The following is a 19,441-nucleotide window of genomic DNA, read 5'->3' as shown; positions in this document are numbered from 1 at the left end:
GTTGAGAGTCTGCCTGCCAATGCAGGGGACATGGCTTCAAGCCCTGGTCTGGGAGGATCCCACATGCTGTGGAGCAACTAGGCCCGTGAGCCACAAGTACTGAGCCTGCGTGTCTGGAGCCTGTGCTCCGCAACAAGAGAGGCCGCGATAGTGAGAGGCCCGCGCACCGCGATGAAGAGTGGCCCCCGCTTGCCACAACTAGAGAAAGCCCTCGCACAGAAACAAAGACCCAACACAACAAAAATAAATAAATTAATAAACTCCTACCCCCAACGTCTTCTTTGGGGAAAAAAAAGAAAAAAGACTTAGAGGGACTTCCCTGGTGGCACAGTGGTTAAGAATCCGCCTGCCAATGCAGGGGACCCGGGTTCGAGCCCTGGTCTGGGAAGATCTCACATGCCCTGGAGCAACTAAGCCTGTGCACCACAACTACTGAGCCTGCACACTAGAGCCCACGAGCCACAACTGCTGAGCCCATGTGCCATAATTACTGAAGCCCGTGCACCTAGAGTCCGTGCTCTGCAACAAGAGAAGCCACCGCAATGAGAAGCCCACGCACCGCAACGAAGAGTAGCCCCCGCTCGCCGCAACTAGAGAAAAGCCAGCGCGCAGCAACAAAGACCCAACACAGCCAAATAAGTAAATAAATAAATTTTTAAAAGACTTAGAGAAATTTGGGGCTGTGCAAAACATGTCTAGTCCAAAATCTCCCCTCCTTTCTATCCAATTTTAAAGGCAAAGAAGTTGAAAGCCAATGAGGTAAATTGCCATGTCCAAAGTCACTTGTCTGCTAAGCCGAGGGAAGATCTTAGTAAGAAGACTGGTCCTGGTCCAGGGATTTTCCCAAACCCCACCTCATTTGGGAAGCCTTACAAGAATCTGAATCCTGACCACTATTTACCCTGGGCAAGCTGCTTGAAAACCTAATTCTTACAGTTGGTTCTGATTAAAGTCATGCCTGGCGTTATAGTAGGTTCTCCTTCAACGTCAACGATTACTGGGAGCCATTATTATTTTCTGTTTTCAACTTTCAACTTCACATATTCAGTTACAGATGGCTGTTAGGCAATTCCTCAAACACAAGACTCCCCTTTTCTCTATGATTCATTGCTGTAGGCACATACATGTAGTAGCCCCTCACCAAAGTATTTTCCTTATTGAAAACAGCATTGAAATAAATGCGAAACCTTCAAATACTACATATCCTTTTGAAAAGTGACCCATCTTATGCAAAACCAAAAACCACACCATTTGGCCCAATTAAGCAACACTAAATTTGCTTATGCCTCATGGGCTCCACTGGTGTTGACATACCAGAATGAAAAGATGCAGTCGTTGACAGTTTCTATAGCTGTGATTGCAAAACATTATCAACCTCCTCTCCTACGTCCACCTACTATTAATGGTTTACGGCTGTCTAAAACATTACTTCTTTGGACTAGAGTTTTCCATTGCTTCAAACCACAATATAGCATTTTATTCCTACAAATTTGGAAATATAAGCTCAATCTTTTTATTTTTTATTTTTAGAATAACCACTGGTGGGGGAGGAGTGCTTGCAGTGGTGGTACAGATATAGCTTCCATCCCTCCAAGCTCCAAAAGCCTCATGCCTTATTCGTTATCATATCCCCAACTGCTTGCTCTAGAAGCTCAAAAAACGGGTTTGCGGGCTTCCTTGGCGGCACAGTCGTTAAGGATCCGCCTGCCAATGCAGGGGACACAGGTTCGAGCCCTGGCCTGGGAAGATCCCACATGCTGTGGAGCAACTAAGACCATGTACCACAACTACTGAGCCTGTGCTCTAGAGCCTGCGAGCCACAACTACTGAGCCCATGTGCCACAACTACTGAAGCCTGCATGCCTAGAGCCCGTGCTCCGCAACAAGAGAAGCCACCACATGAGAAGCCCGCTAAAGAAAGAGTAGCCCCCGCTTGCCGCAGCTAGAGAAAGCCCACACACAGCAACGAAGACCCAATGCAGCCAAAAATAAATAAATAAATTTATTTATTTTTTTAATTAAAAAAAAAAACGGGTTTGCTAGAGATACAAATCAGCTTTTCACAGTGTAGTTTAAAGTGTGTCCGTGTTGGCTTCCAGTTTCCACTCACATACTGTGAAGAAGTGCAGCAGACCCTTCGTAAAGTTAGGTAAGGAAGAGACAAGAAATATATTTGCACGCCCTAAATGGATCCATTTGTATATGCCAATATTTACAGCATGAATTTGCATGCCTCTAAGTGGTTGTAACTCACAAGGAGATCCACTGTACTTCAGGTTGTAATATTTCCTTTTTATCATCCGTAATACGGAGTCTTTGTTCATGCATGATTTACACTTAGTTTTCAATATTAAACATGTCATTTAATGTAAATTCAACACATATTAAATATGTATGCTATACTAAATATATTAAATATAATATTTAATCATCTTAGCACATACATATTTATAATATAGTAGCATATCAATATGTTAAATATATAATGCAAATATCAAACATATAGTTACTACTGAAATATTAAATATATATAGGATTAATCTGAATTAGAAGTTTTTTTTAATTAATTTATTTTTGGCTGCGCTGGGTCTTCATTGCTGTGCACAGGCTTTCTCTAGTTGCAGTGAGCGGGGGCTACTCTTTGTTGCGGTGCGCGGGCTTCTCATTGTGGTGGCTTCTCTTGTTGTGGAGCTCGGGCTCTAGGCGTGCAGGCTTCAGTAGTTGCGGCTCGTGAGCTCTAGAGCGCAGGCTCAGTAGTTGTGGCGCACAGGCTTAGTTCCTCCGCAGCATGTGGGATCTTCCCGGACCAGGGCTCGAACCCGTGTCCCCTGCATTGGCAGGCGGATTCTTAACCACTGCACCACCAGGGAAGTCCAGAAGGTTCTTTTTTTTTTTGGCTGTGTTGGGTCTTTGTTGCTGCGTGCAGGCATTCTCCAGTTGTGGTGAGCGAGAGCTACTCTTAGTTGTGGTGCACAGGCTTCTGATTGCAGTGGCTTCTCTTTGTTGTGGAGCATGGGCTCTAGGCATGCAGGCTTCAGTAGCCGTGGTACTCAGGTTCAGTACTTGTGGCTCACGGGCTCTAGAGCGCAGGCTCAGTAGTTGTGGCGCAGGGGCTTAGTTGCTCCACGGTATGTGGGATCTTCCCAGACCAGGGCTCGAACCCATGTCCCCTGCATTGGCAGGTGGACTCCTAACTGCTGCGCCACCAGGGAAGCCCTGAATTAGAAGATTCTTAATGGCTAAAACTATATTTAAAATTTTTCAATGTTAACCCATCCCCCCATCACAGTTTCCGATATACCACAGATGCTCATTTCTTGTTCGAATACTGTTTAGTCATGTGTTATATATAAATAAAGGTCACACACCTTACCTATATGTGCAAATTTAGACACAGTGAAAAAAAATAATGAAATCCAAAATAGTTGCCTATAATAGGTGCCTCTCATTCTTGCTAGAAGTGCTGGATACAAAAGGGAAACTTTCAACATCTCTTTAGGATGTTTAACAGGCATCTCAGTAAACACGCCCCAAACTGAGCTCCTGATTCCCTCTGCCCCCCTCCAGCCTGTTCTCCTTTGGTCTCCCCCACTAAACCCAGTAACTCCAGCCAGAATCCTCATTCCTTCCCTTCACCCTACATCCAGGCCATCACCAAGTCTTGCTATTTCTGCCAGCCATTGGTGAAACCCATACCACAGCTGAACCGAGACTGTAAAAAAGGCAAGAGGGTGCACAGAAGAAATGGTCAACCCAGTTGACCAGCATGACCCTACCATCACTGCCAACTTCAAAAACGGACTCTAATCTCGCTTTGTCTGCCACAACATCCTCCCTTCAGTTCAGTCTTCACCCAATAGTCAGTTATTGTTTAACAAGTAAATTGTTTTTCTTGGCTTTTCATTGGGCTCAGGAGGAACAAAACTCTTTTCCGTGGTCATGAAGGGCCTACATACTATAGGACTCAGTTACCTCCATGACCTTACCTCGTGCCTCTCTGCTCCTTGCTCCCAGCAATGCAGCAACATCGGCCTCCTTTACGTCCTTCAACATGCCCAGCTTTTTCCAGCCTTAGGACCGTCATAAATGCTACAACTTCTAGACCTTTTCTTCCATCAGACACCTTCAGCATCACATTCCTAGAGGAGCCGTCTCAGAACACTCCAGCTCAGAGTCCCACCTTCTATTGTCTAGTACCGCTCAGTTCCTTCAGAGTACTGAATCCCATCTCCATCCCCAAAGAAAGTCCCATGAGGGCAGAGAACTTTTGTTCTCCACTGCATACCTAGTACCAGTATCTGGCACATAGCAGCTACTCAATAAATAACAGTTGAGTCTGTGTCTATACAAAAAAATAGGTCATTTCAATGTCTGGTTTAAACCAATTTAATTCATATTCATCTTTTTTTTTCAAGTATACCTATTTACTAGGTCTATATTTTGATAAGTTTTTCTAACTCATAAATAATTACCACTAGCTCCATCTACATAGTATACTGTTAAAAACAGGTCTAATTTAACATTTATATGCTACCCATTTTTAATGTCCTATTCAGTACATATGATAAGGAATAAAATGATTTGCAGAAAGTACTAGAAATATTAGCTGATTATTAGGTATACTGAGGACTTTAAGAAATTTCTTGAATTGGACTTTCCTGGTGGCGCAGTGGTTGGGAGTCCGCCTGCCAACGAAGGGGACATGGGTTCGAGCCCTGGTCTGGGAAGATCCCACACGTTGCTGCAGTAACTAAGCCTGTGCGCCACAACTACTGATCCTGAGCTCTAGAGCCTGTGAGCCACAACTACTGAGCCCACATGCCGCAACTACCGAAGCCCACATGCCGCAACTACCGAAGCCCACGTGCCGCAACTACCGAAGCCCGCGTGCCTAGAGCCCACGCTCTGCAACGAGAAGCCACCACAATGAGAAGCCTGCGCACCACAATGAAGAGTAGCCCCCACTTGCCGCAACTAGAGAAAACCCGAGCACAGCAACGAAGACCCAATGCAGCCCAAAAATAATAATAATAAAAAATAAATAAATTTATTAATAAATAAAGCCAGGATCTTCATGGTGTACCTTCAGCAGAATTTACATAATATTTTGTTTGTTTTGTTTGTTTACTACAAAGAACCTTCCTGGAATGTACACTCACCTTCAAGACCGATTCTAGGGTCCCCAAGCCTAGTAGTCACAGGATTCCACCAGCCATTGAGGAAGTACCTTACAGAGCTATAGATCTAAAAATGGCAGGTAGACGCACAGAGGGAGCTGTACCTCCAAGACCCAAGAAATGCAATTTTGCCAAACCAAGGAAAATTGTGCAGAGGGAGAAAGTGAGGCAGGGGCTAGCAAACCAGTACGACAGATCAGAGAGCAGTTGTGCCAGTTGGTAAAGGCAGGACTGAAGTTTTGTAAAAGGTTCTGGGGAAACATTAACAACTCAGACAAAGGCATTAGCGCTCATTTCAGGCCAGGTCAAGGGAAAATACTTAACTGAGCCCTGCAACTGAGAAAAAATCTAGATGGACTCCTGTAGCAGCAGTTGGCACTTGGCAAAATCTCAAAGGTCAAAAGAGACAGTTTTAAACCCCCCCCCACACACACACACAAGTTGTCTTGACAGTTACTTTCAGAACAATCGTTAATTACAATTAAATGACAATAGAAAAAGTGATAAACAATATAGGAACATGAGTGAGTCAAGCGTAATTATCTGTAGGGCATGCAATTCACAAGACTGTTCAAAACTGAGCTGTAAGTTTTAGATGGAAATCGCAGAAAGATTGCCAAAGATGAGGCTTTGATTTGGAAACAGAGAAGTGCTGAAATGATTGCACCATCCCCACACTTAGCTATGCTCGTTACTTAGTCATGGCCTCCATCAAGGGCTCGTGGTGGCACAGAAAATAATGAAACCAGAGAAACCAGAGAAAATATGGCAGCTTAACAGGAGAGGTCTGGGGGAAAAAAATCATGCTTACTCAGAAAGATGTGTTTGTGGTTATATTTTGAGTAGAACACACAAGTAGTACTACGCTTTCAGTCACACCCGTGCTGTGTAAAAGCCTGTGTTTTATTCATTTATTTGACAAGTATTTATGGAGTACCTACTCTGTGGCAGACTCTGCTCTAAGGTGCCTGGGATACATCAATAAATAAAGCAGACGTTCTAGTGGGGAAGAGACAGACAATGAGCCATAAAATCACACAGCATGGAAAAAAGTACTGCATGAAAAAATAGAGCAGGGGAGGGAGATAGAGAGTGCCAACAGGAAGGAGGAAGTGCTGTCTTAGACAGAAGGAGAAAGAGTAAAGACTTGGAGGAGGTGAAAAAGTGAACCATGGATGTATTGGGGGAAGATGGTTCAGGGAGAGGGAGCAGAGACTGCAAAGGCCACGGGGGCATGAAGCTGTGGCTAAAGCAAAGTGCTAACAGAGTCAGCGGTAGGAGGTGTGATTGAAGAGGTAATGGGACTAGAAAGGCAGTGCTTCATGTGGCTTTTGAGGGAGACACAGAGGCTCTGGAAGGTTTTCAGCAGGGGACTGACATGATGTGACTTTGTTTTATGAGTCACTCTGGATACTGAGTCAAGAACCAAGCATATGGGATAAAGGGCAAAGGCAGAAGCAGGGAGAACAGATAAGCAGACTGCAGTTCCCCTAACAATTTCATTGATCTCTAGCCAATGAGGAAAAGGCAAGACCCTTCACACGTTACTAGGATGTGTGAGAACATGGGTGTTACCATTTGATTCAGGGTCTGTGGGCCTCCTACACGTCCTGCTGCAGGGGTGACTCCTAGGTTCCACTCTGGGAAGGATGCTGGGAGAATATTCTAAGATCCCTGCCTTCCCAGGCTTGGTCTCATCTGCTGGGAGTGATTGTCTATGAATATGAAGCCACTGCAGATACAAGGCACAAATTCCAGGGCTCATTAGTACCCTCGGAGTTAGTAGTTTCTGTTTACTCATTGGCAACTCTACATATAACTTGAGGTGCATCCTGGAACCCACAATGTAGGGCAAAGAGCCAAGGAGGTACCTGGGCCAAACTATTGTTTGCACCAGCTGGTTAGAGCTAGCTTGTTACAGGATTCCCTTTGCTCTGCAAATAGGATTTCACTGGAGGCAATTCTCTGAATATTTCTTCAGCCACCTGCCCTCCTTCCTCTTGCCTTTGCCTTAGCCAAGAGTATACCAGCAGCCCCACTGGAAACACCACACCACTGTGGCTCACAGAGCTATCTATTCACTTGGTATTGTTCTTCCTCAGTGGATCTCTTTGTTCACTCTCCCTAATTTTGAGAAAACGCACTTTTTCCTATAATTATCTAATAAATTCCTTCTAATTTTGACAAAATGCATTTTTCCCCTTCCCATAATTACCTAGTAACAAGTCTGGGCCTTTCAAAGGATGTTAAAGAGCAGAAAAAAGAGGTATAAACTTTTAAACACACCTAAGGACTGCAACAATTCACTTCCTCCCTGCCCTTGGCCTCCCCCATCCTGCCATGCTTTCAGAGGCTTAGCTGTGGATAAAGCTTCCATTCTGGTTGCTTTCTGAGTTCACTACCTCTCCATTATATTCTATCCAACAACTTTTGCTAAAATGCTTGTGGAAAAAAGTAGAAGTCATCCAAATAAATATGATCCATAGGGCTTCCCTGGTGGCGCAGTGGTTAGGCATCCACCTGCTAATGCAGGGGACACGGGTTCCAGCGTTGGTCCGGGAAGATCCCACAGGCCGCGGAGCAACTAAGCCCGTGCACCACAACTACTGAGCCCGTGTGACACAACTACTGAAGCCTGCGTGCCTGGAGCCTGTGCTCCGCAAGCCACCGCAATGAGAAGCCCCCCACAACTGGAGAAAGCCCGCGCACAGCCACGGGAGACACAACGCAGCCAATAAATAAAATCTATAAAAACTATATATATATATATATATATATATATATATATAAATACATGCCTATGGAATGCAAAAATGCGTTATTTTAGATGGTAATTAATTTGGGCAAAGAAATTCTCATTTTATTTATTGAGCACTTAACTATAAAATAGGAACATTGAGGGGTGCAAATGTTATTCAGACACAAATCCTGCCTCTTAATTTCTGTTTGGCAGGGAAAACAGTATATGTACAAGTAGCAAGTGATATAAAATGCCATGAGAAGTGCACAGATAAGACACTGTGGCAGTTCTGAGAAAGTCTCATACTGTGATTATGATTATGACCAATTAACACTAACCAACAAAAGTCATAATAGGACCTACTTAAGTTTGCTGTATTGTATTAAGTTATTTTACACAAAATATTTCTACTTTGCATCAGCCGTTTCCAGAATCTATATTCCGTTGTCAGCAAGACACTTGCCAGTCTCTCACTTGACAGATATAATAGCATCATTCTTTTTGCTTCTAATCAACATCATATAGCTCTCTGAGAGAAAAGAAAAAGGCACCTTGGTGATTCTAAGTTACATTTTCTCCATACAACTAAGATACAAAAACCAAAAGAAACTTGCAAAAATAGTGCCTGCCTATAATGGCAATGGCACTTGGTCAAAAGGAGTGATCTTAGGAAGAGCAACCTGGATTACAACCAGCAGAAGAGGTCATGAAAGGAGGAGGATAGTGAGATAAGAATTCAAACACAGAAAGGCATCCAAACATGACGTGTATCATGATGACTAGGTACCATATACTGACTACACACCAGGCACTGTTTACACAGTAGATTAACTTATTAATCCTTATAACAACCCTGTGAGGTAGGCATTTCACAGTTGGGGAAACTGAGTCACAGAGAGATTTTTTTTTTTTTTTTTTTTTTTTTTTAGGTAACCTGCTTAGAGCCCATACGTGGCCAAGCCAGGATTTGCACCAAGGTAGACTGTGTTCTTAGACACTTCCCCATGGAGTTTAAATTTAATGTGAATGGTCATCCTTTTCCCCCAGGTTGTCATTTTCACTCTGCTAGCTACCTTTTCTTTCCCTCCACACGCGACCAAATTTTGCTGACTACCCCCAGAACAAACTAGCCCACAGAGCCAAGTTCTCCTCTGCATCAGTACGCTGCAGCTTTTGCCTTTTATAATCTAACTAAATTCCAACGTAAATTCTCAACCACTACATTCTTCCCTGGGAAAGTCTAAAATAAAATAGTAAGATCATCTGCATGGAGAAACATGTCATAGATATTATCTGGTAGAATAAAAATAACAGCAACAGAAAAAACATCAGGCCATTGAATTTTCTGTTAATAATAAGTTGCAGTGCCCCACTGAGTTTTCTGTGTCACCAAATCCTCCCAGTTGTTACACAAAGGCAACTTTGTCTTGAGAAGGCGACTGAGAAGATGGGCTTAATCTTGGCAAGGGCTTGGTGTACCAAGAACCATGTTATTATTTTTAAAAATAAATGACAGCAAACAAAAAGAAATATTATTTAAGCTGTCTTTTCAAAAGGCACAGTGCTATCATCATCATGGACACGGATGCCTACTTTTCAGAAACACGAATATTTTACTTGAGCTCAAAAGGCCCAAATACACATTTTCAGAATGGCAATCAAATTGACCTAGGAGAATTAACATCTGAAAAAAATCTTATTCATTTTATTCAATACTTCTTTTTTTCTTTTGGCATGATGTGTAATGCTTAAAATGACTGAGCCAGGTCTCAGTGCTCTGAAAGGTAAATATTTTTTATTATAATTTTTACAGGCTGGCACTTCCTTGGTCAGGTAGAAGTGTCCTGTTCCTGTTTCAGCTACACAATGCCCCACATTTATTGCACTTCCACCCATTGCCCATTGTTATGTATAGTTAACTCTTGCTCACTCACATGTGGATTATCCATTGCTTCTGAGATCAGGTTGTTTTTTTCCCCAGTAGGTGGAAACTCAAGGAATATAAGCAAAATTGACTATTAGCCAAAGCAAAGCATAAGCAGGAGGCAAACGCTGTCAGCAAATCCCCTTTCATCAACATACACCCACCTACTATGGTCTTGGCACTGGGCCGCCATGTTCCTAAGAACCACAAACATACAGTATTCCCAAAGACAAATATCGTGATTTGAGGCCGGCGATTGTTTTCTTGATTAATGTAAATGGCTGTAATTTTAAGTATACATTTTGCACTACCCGGAATCTGCTGAGACCAAAGGATTGATATTTTCTCAAAAATCACAAAGGGTTTTCAGGGTTACACCAGCCCTTTGTCTTCTGATGTCATCTCTCTTAAGTGGCCTTCAGAAAGGTAGATTGTTCTTTTGATTTCTAAAATGACCCCACTCTTAAAACCTGATAGGGCGTACCAAAAGAGAAACTATGAAATACAGTCGAGCATTTCTATCATAGTATCAGTTTCCTCATGTTTTGTATTTTACAGACATATAAACTGTTTACATCTAAACACACCCACAAATCACTTTTGCATAAACTAAGTTCCTAAGATGACAAAAACTCAACATCCACAATGAAAAAGAATGCTCGTATTATATACCTAAATTACATAAACTAAGTTGTGATTTTTTTTTTTTTTCAGGTGTCCTTAAACCATTGCAGAAAGTAGAGGAAAGGCAGAGTGGAGCGTAGTTGAAAGAAAGGCTTGTGCCTTTTGTAATCAGTTTACTTTGGTTTGTACCTAGAGATGACATCTTGAACTCATTCAGATGAGCCATCTATTGCAGTGCACTAGGAGCATTTGAATTACAAAAGGGGGGTGAGCCTCAAATTCCTACAGTTGCCAGTTCACCTGCAATAGTTGGGAGGGCATCGATAATCTCCATGTGAGCTTTCGGGTGAACACATTACTTAACAGGGTTTGGTGCTCACTTGTTTCTTGGCATTTTATTCCTCCAGACACTCTCTCCCCTTCTACTTTCACTGGAAAATTCCTTCCTTGCCCCCTTTTCCGGGCAAAAAGTAAGAGGTTCCGAAAAGAGGGGGTACACTGACTTCTAGGGAAGGATATCCTTTCCCTCTGCCTCCTTTCCCCCATACACAGGCTGACAGAATAGAAGGGGAGGCAAATATGAAAGGAGCAGAAACAATCAGAAAGCAAGCTCAGATCATCTCAGGAGCGTTTTACTGACAAGATGATTCAGGACCACACACAAAAAGTGGCAGGGTGCCATTTCCCCCTAAATCCCTCCGTATGAGACGTTTTGAACAACTTGAGGTGGCAGTTGAACAATTACTTATTATCATTTCTATGCTAGTTCTTCTCTGGAGTTTCTAAAGGCCTTCTATCTCATAACCCAAGTCATCCCAGCACTGCCATTATTGAAAATCTTTTTCCAGTTGTCCTTTGAAACAATTGCTCTGAGCAGGTGGTTGTTTTGACTAACACACACATCTTAGAATATTAAACCAGAAAATCAACATCGTCATAAGACACAGAGACTGGTCCCAAGAGGAAAAATATATCTCTTAATAAGGCAAGTAGCTGAAATGTTCCAATAGAACCTTTAACTTGGAATCATTCCGACAAACACTTTTTAAACTGCATTTACATATTCATTGTAATTTCACAAACGTGTGGCACACAAATTCTAGATTCATGCAAAATCTATCCTTTTTCTAAGTCTTATGAATCCCAAGCTTAAGCCCTCTTCAGAGTAAGTTTTTTCTAGGATTATGCGTCCTTTGGGAAATCTGAATCATAGTTTCACTTGAACCTTGGTCCAACTTTGAGGAGATCTCCCTCCCCCAACCAGCACCCCTGTATCCAGTCCTGAAAAATCAGAAGGGACTTGAAATGTGGAGATGGGAACCTGTCTGAAACAGGCAAATACTGTCCTACGGCAGTCAAAGCTCAATCATCTGGGACGTGATTTATTTTTAATCAACAGATCAAAAGTAGAATTTGGAAAGCAAATTCATTTTGTAAGAAAATAACTTCATCTACGTTAACCTTCTAATCTTTGTTTAAATTACTGAGAACAGGTTCTGTTACTAGTAAACCAAAGAGAACAGTCTAATCTGAATGCTCTTATCATGTGAGGGGAAAAAAATGGGAGTAGTGCTATACACTAGTCAGAGCAAGTACTGAAGACACGTGTCCAGAAGCACATAGTTTCCTTGCTTCCTATCTTGATTTCATCCTCAGCGTCACCAACTGTTTTGGGCAAAAATTTACTCTACAGCAGCACAGGTAGGGAATCAAAAATACATTGACAATTAAAACTATAGAGATTGTAGTAAAGTGATGATGCCGAGTTTTCAATCTTACAAGTTTCTGAAAACTCAGAAACTAAGAGAAAGATAATAAATCTTCAAAATTTGATTCACTTTCAGCATATGTTCACAAAAGACTCTTGAGCAGAATTTAAGTGTAACCTAGTCAGAAGCATGGCAGAGTTAGGCTAGGAGATTGGTTTCTGTCAGTTTATTTCTTCCTTTAACAAGTATTGAAGTAATGAGCTGGGCTCTTGTGAAATGTCTGATTCCTCATTCTCCCTGTGTGCAGTAATTAAGCAATGGTATGTATTGGGCTGGCCAAAAAGTTCGTTCGGGACTTTCCATATGTTACAGAGAAGTCCGGACGAACTTCTTGGCCAACCCAATGTATCAGAACAAGGTGAAGGTGAGGTAGACAAGAAAGGATACAAAAACCCAAATTTCTTTCTTTCCTTCCTCCTGTTTCCACTTCAGACTGGTTTAGTTTTGTTTCCCTCCAAGATTTCATATCCTCAATCTGACAAGGATTATGGTTTAAATTAACAGCAACACAAACTCCTGCAAAATGCTATCTCATCGCCTTGACTGGGTACTTGGCTTTGTCTTTGTCTAGAGGTTGTGTTTTACTCTGCTGACAACCTTTCACCCTTTAGGACTGGCACCTGCAACTCTCAGACGCTCTTGGTCTAAACTGCAATGGTCCTTCAAACCGTGGCAACCTCTTCATGTTTGTGTTGTCAACCCTTTGCTTTCTCTGCCCTAAAAAATTTGTGTGACTCCAGCATTACAAGTTTGAAAGAACACATTTCTAACCTACATTCATGCTAAAGAAAACTGAGTGAGCCATTACAACGCCACTAGAAAAAAGTTGCTTGAGTTTTTGTTCAAATCAGTACAGCCTATGGGTGAGTACCTGGAGGACACTATCTCTGGTTAGCTTTCAAGAAAGAAGCCTCATCTCCAAATGCCTTGGGACAGTACCCAAGAGTATATGAACTTTTGCCTAAATAAAAAATGAATCACTTATTTGAAAAATTCCAGTTCATTTATTTTAACCGATTTCTTAAATATCCGGTGACTGATTTGTCAGCTGAGTTCATCAACTCAACGCTTCTATGCGGACTGAATTTTTAACTTTAAACAACTAAGCCTGTACTCAGTGTTACCTTGGGAGGTAAATAAGTACAAGAAGACATCACACGCCCCAGCAACCCTCCCCCACCCCCGCCTTACCACTCTCTTAAGCGAGATGCCTGTCATAAAGGTCTCCTCAATCTAACTTTAATAATCTGAGTCTAAAAAATCACCTGTGCCTCTGGACGGCCCAATCGTATGCTTTCAAGAGCGAAAAAAAAAATCTGTTTCTTGTATGGAAAAGGTTTCATCACCAGAGGAAACGATGGGGCTGACTGTATATGATTTTCTGCTTTTCCAGTAGCTGACGCTTTTAAAATCTTTTTATAAACCACTTCTTTCCCATTAAATATACCAGAGTCGGAACGGGGGATGGTAGAATGAGGGGAGATAAGGGCTAAAAAGGGAAGAAAACAAGATTTCAAAATTGGGACCCAAATGTAAGATTAAGGGACAGTAGTTAGAAGGATTGCCCAAAGCTACCTTACCTTTGTTATGTATTTGCAGTCGCCCACTTCAGAAATTAACACCATTCACAGCCCGGTAGCAATTTACAGAGCTAGGAAGTAACCTACAACATCTTCTCGGCCTCCCTCTTTTTAATGTAAAACCAAAATAAGGAGTGTCCAGCTACTCCCTACCGCGCCGCTTAAAGCAACAGATCTTTTGAGGCTTAACTCCCAGGCTCTGGGAATTCCAGTTTGTCAGAATTTCTTAACCTTGGAAACCTGCAGAGAGAAACTCTCTACGAGGAAAACTCCCTGAGCCCCGGCTTCTCACTGTCCCAAACTGCACATTCCAAAGTGGGAAGCAGGAGCGATAACCAGAAGGCAGCTCTCTGGGGCTAAATTCCTGGCGGGAGCGTGAACTTGAAAGCGCGGCGATTCCACTGGCAGAGCGGCGTCGGATCCGCACCCGGGAGAGACCGGCGGCCCAGGGAGCCCTGCTGCGTCCGGTGCTGCGCGCGGGGAGCGCTCAGTCTCGGCTCCAGCTCTTCCCTGTTCCCTCCTCCCTCCTCCCTCTGCCCTCCCCCAGCCGAGGCTCCGCGCCTCACAGTAGCAAGGTTGTCTCTCGTCTACTCCCTTCCCTTAAACTCACCAAACCAGATTTTTACTCCCAGCACCGGCAACTTCCCGTAAATCTGCATTGAAATTTTATCCTGCTCGCTGAGCCTTCGCTGGCTGAAGGCCAGTGCAACATTCCTGTTGTTTTAGGAGGGCAGATACCTTTGCTGAAGGTTAAAAAAAAAAAAAAAAATCTTGTCTTGACTGGGAGAGATTTGGGGACTTCACCTCACAGACTTCTCTCCCCGCTCAAAAAGTCACATCCATTTCAGACAGCCAGAAACAGCCCCAGAAGTGGCACCTGCGCCACCTGAGGACATCTGTCTGAATCAGACGTCTGGCCCCTTTGGGCTGTTGGGGGAACCCAAGCAGAACCACGTTTGAGGAATAAGGAACCAGCTGTTGAATCACGAGCCGATCAGTACACCCCACCCCCGTTCTTCCCCCGTAGGAAAGAAGTCGTTTGACCAGGTAGGATCACCGCGAGCTCGGCGGCGGGCCTGAAGACGGGGGAACCTCCCAGAGTGTCCTTACCTGAGGCAGAGCACCGCTTGGATGAGCACGGGCTGGAACGTCACGCGGACCAAGCCCTGACCTTTGCCGGGGCCTTCACAGCAGGGCCTGGGGCCTGGGCGCTGCTCGTTCAGAAGTGGCTCATTTTAATGCGCCCTGACCTAAAGTTGCAGCTGGTTTCTAGAAAGGGAACAAAAAACACTGCATTTAAAAACAGCAGCCAAGCCCTCCCTTCACCTTGCCTGATCTCTCGGTAGTTAGTTCTAACTCCCACCCCAGCCCCGTCGCAAAGAAATCCGCAATCTGTGCCCCACCCATTCGCATTACCTGTTTATACAAGAGTTAAGGAGCCTCACGCATTTCAGTTGAGCGCTAAGCCTGTTTGTAGGCGCGTAATCGGCCAACAGGAATCGAATTCTGTGACTAAACAAACTAGAAGAGGAAGCAGGCACCACCAGGAACCTAAAACGGAGTTGTGATTTCGGGTTGCAATGTCATTCAACTGAGAAAAAAAAAAAAAAAAAAAAAAAGTGCTGCTTCTCACTGGGCTGCTTTAGTGAAGGAATACTCCAAAAATTTTTTTTTGCCGGTTAAATTAGTTAATACATACAAAAAGCTTAGAACAGTGCCTGGCACATTGTGTTAGCTGCCACTATGTATTTTTTAATTATTATTATTATTTGTACTATGGCTTTTTTGTGAAGAGGAGAGGTCCTGAGCAGAGAAGTGGGCTCTTAATCCAGCATTGCCATTCACTAGCTGTAAGGCTTTGAGCCAGTGTTTTTGTTTTTGTTGTTTTTTTTAACCTCTCCCAGCCTCTGTTTCTGGAAGATTCTAACGATGAGGTTTTTGCAGTTTACATTCATTGTGGACAGTCTTGAATGTGATGGAAAAGAAAGGTCCTGTAAAATAGTGTTCAGATGATTTCCATCTCACTTAAAAGTTGCAAGGTTGACAAGATACATGAAAATAAATCGGCCTGTACACTCCATGAAGTTCACTAACAGAGAGGAAACTCAGGACCCTGCAATCTACCATGGATGTGTGCTTCATTCTAATTTGGATTTAGGCACTTAATTTACTGTCTGACCCTGGGAGAGTTACTTATCCTATTCAGTTAAAAGCCAATGCTGGACAAATAATGGTCATTGCCATTTGAAAATCAGTGTGAAATCGGGGGAAATAATTTTCAAACTCCTCATAAATATTCGAAAGTGATTATTGAAGGCTAAGATGTGATCAGTGCTGACACCCTTTTGCCTCCACTTAACTTCACTCTTAAAGAAAGAAATCATAGTCCCTTTACATGAATGAGGCTCTTTGTACTTTGTTGTGCACTTTCACCCACCTCACCTTATCTGATCCTACAGTTCTATCCTATGAAGTACTTTATCCCCATTTTGCAGATTGAAGGCACTGAGGTCAATTAGTGCAAGTTTTCCCTGAGTGGTGAGGCTGGGGTTGTTCTCAGTTCTAGTTAAATCAAAAAGCAGCATCTGCCACCTTTTGGAAAAAATGATTCCTTAAAACCAGCAAAGAATTCTGAAACATTTTAAATCCCTTTGATTTTTTTATCTTTCTATGGTGCAAGGCATAACAGATCAATTAAACATTTTCTGAGTTTTAGATTCATTCCTTGTCAGTATGTAAGCCAGAGTGAAGCATGAAGATCAGGCATGGAGAACTCTCCGAGGTTCTCTCACAGTATCTAAGCTGCCAGGCATGCCCAAGGGCTCCACAACCACAAGACAACTTAAACACTCCAACTCCACATTAGCTTGAATTTTTCTTTTCTTTTCCAGAAATATCTGGATTGTGGCCTTGAGAGCCTCCCAGTGTCAGGGACCCTCTGAGTTAAAGAATTCGAGAGGGGACATTCTCAGGCTCACAGCTTTTTCCACCTCAGAACAGGTTTTTCTACAGGAAGGACTGGGCCAAACCTGGGGAATAATGACCAGGAATAATACAATGAGTTTGAAAGTGCGGAGGTCAGTGACTGCAGGTGAACTGAAGCTGGAGTCATGGAAGATGGCCCTGGAAGCAAGTCCTTATGGCAGTTCTGAGTTGGCTACTTTCTCTCAAATGTTGCCTGGCACTTCTGCTCTTTCTTTCTCAGTTTTGTACACTGCCACCTATTCAGTGGGTATAATTCTTATTCCTAACTACTTCCCACTGCTATCCCTAGGAATGTACAGAAAACAAAATGGATTTTTTCAGTGGCAGCCTATGGCAAAAGAAATGTAAACTTTCATTATTACTTCTTTTTGGCTGACCTTGATGTCTGTTCGTCGTCTTTACTATTACTATCATCATCATCATCATCATTTTAATTCTCAGGCAAACCCCATAATCCTGGGGCATTTGAGTTCTGCAGACCCCTGCTTTTGCTTTCTGTTTTCTTCTGTCCCTTCTGCCTAAAAGGCAGAGTGCTAGAGTGGATGCAAATAGCATGGAGATTGTTTTCCCATAGCGTGAGTTTGAATCTAAATTTTACCTCTTAGCTATGCGATGCTGGGCAAATTGCTTAACTGTGCTGAGCTTCAGTTTATTCATTTATAAAATAATAACATCTCCCTCTCTGGATTTCTATGAGAGGGAAATGAGAGGTGAAGTCTCATTATGATTCCTGGCACATAGTAGGTACTCCAGAAATGGTATTTCCTTTTGTACCTGGAAAAAACCTACTCCACAGCTCACAAAGAATTCTCTTTCACGGGCTTCCCTGGTGGCGCAGTGGTTGAGAGTCCGCCTGCCAATGCAGGGGACACGGGTTTGTGCCCCGGTCCAGGAAGATCCCACATGCCGCGGAGCAGCTGGGCCCGTGAGCCACGGCCGCTGAGCCTGCGCGTCTGGAGCCTGTGCTCCGCAACGGGAGAGGCCACGACAGTGAGAGGCCCGCGTACCGCAAAAAAAAAAAGAAAAAAAAAGAATTGTCTTTCGCATATTTAAGGTCAAATAACACTATTGCAAGACATCCTCATTAATAGGGGCAAGCCTCAGACCTTTGCAGAGAACCACAGTACAATAATAACCACGCATCTACATAGAATTTCCAATGATGATGTATTGTCATCTTTGGTCATCACAACAGTGTATGTATGGGTAAGTCACAAATCATTTGTATCACCCCACTGCTCAGATTAGGAAACTGAGGTTACCAAGAGTTGCTCCAAGGTGCTGGTAAATAGCAGAGCCAAGGTTTTTTGTTTCAGGTTTTTTTGGGGTTTCTTTTAACTGCTTTTCACTATTCTTATTGCTAGAACTATGCTTACTCTATTCCTATACCCAGTTAGGGAACAGAATCAAGGAGTTCCAAACAATTATTTTAGCTCCTAGCTGTGGGGAGAGGATTAGGAAATTCTAGCCAGAGTTTCCGGACACTTCTCACTTTGGAGGCATGGAAACCCACAAAGAACCCCATCAAATATCCCTGTGAAAGTGAGGCATACTGACCCTATGCAGTATGCTTCCAATTCTATGACAAACAGAAGGGCAGCAAGATAAAGAGCTCAGGCTTGATGTCAATAAGACCGAAGTTTGCATCCTGGCAGTTGTGGAGAGCATTACCTAACTCTCTGAGCCTCAGTTTGCGGCTGATGCAATACCTAACTGTGGGGTCATCATGAAGATTAAATGAGGTGATACACATAAAAACACAGTGCTCGACACACTCTAAGTTTCAACACGTTAGTTATTTTTTTTTTAAGACCAAAGACTATGCACTAAAATGGTACACGTGAGGCCTAAATGAGGCATGTAACAAGTAAGTGCAAAGAGCTTAGAATAATGCCCGGCACATAGTAATTGCTGTATAACTGTTTGCTATTATTACTGTTATAATCATTTCCCTATATAACAATTCCTTGTAACAGTGGTTATATGATAAGCAGTTGACTTTTGTGGCGAGGAGAGCTTTTATTGTTTATTTCTCATGGGAGCTGATCTTATAAAGTGAAAAAGGCAAATATCTTCTCAATGGATTTACTTTCCACCAGTTTCCCTCATTCCTCCTAATTTTACCTAAAACAGAAAACTTATTGGTAGATGGGATAAAATCATCAATCTGAACCCAAGCTTTCTGTTGAGGCTGTTGATATTTTGCCCAACAGAAATTATTCAGAAAAGAAACCCTATTATAATCTAAAAAATGCAACTCGACCCAAAGAGACCTCTCATCCCCACAGTTTCTACAGCTTCTCATTTCCTCACATGGTGGCCACTAACTACCCATAGAAGCCTTTTTTAAAGAAATCTTTTATTTTTAAATGTTTATATTAAGTCCCCAGTGGATCTAAAGTGTGCAAATTTAAGACACGTTATTTCTGGGAACACTTTAACCCAAAGAATTTAGCACAGTGACTAACCCTAGAATGCAGTCCTCAGCCCATGGGTCGAAAGATGAGGGAGGGCAGTGTGAACTCCATCGGAAGGGCGTCTGGGTTTGTGGTTTCCATGCCACACCATAGGAGGGCCCCTAACTGAATTTTAAAAATGCACTGAGTTCACAGAAAAAGGAATTAAGTATAGCAGGGGTTCAC

Source organism: Grampus griseus (assembly GCF_964374135.1).
Source record: "Grampus griseus genome assembly, chromosome: 4".
NCBI lineage: Eukaryota > Metazoa > Chordata > Mammalia > Artiodactyla > Delphinidae > Grampus > Grampus griseus.
This window is presented reverse-complemented; position numbering follows the sequence as displayed.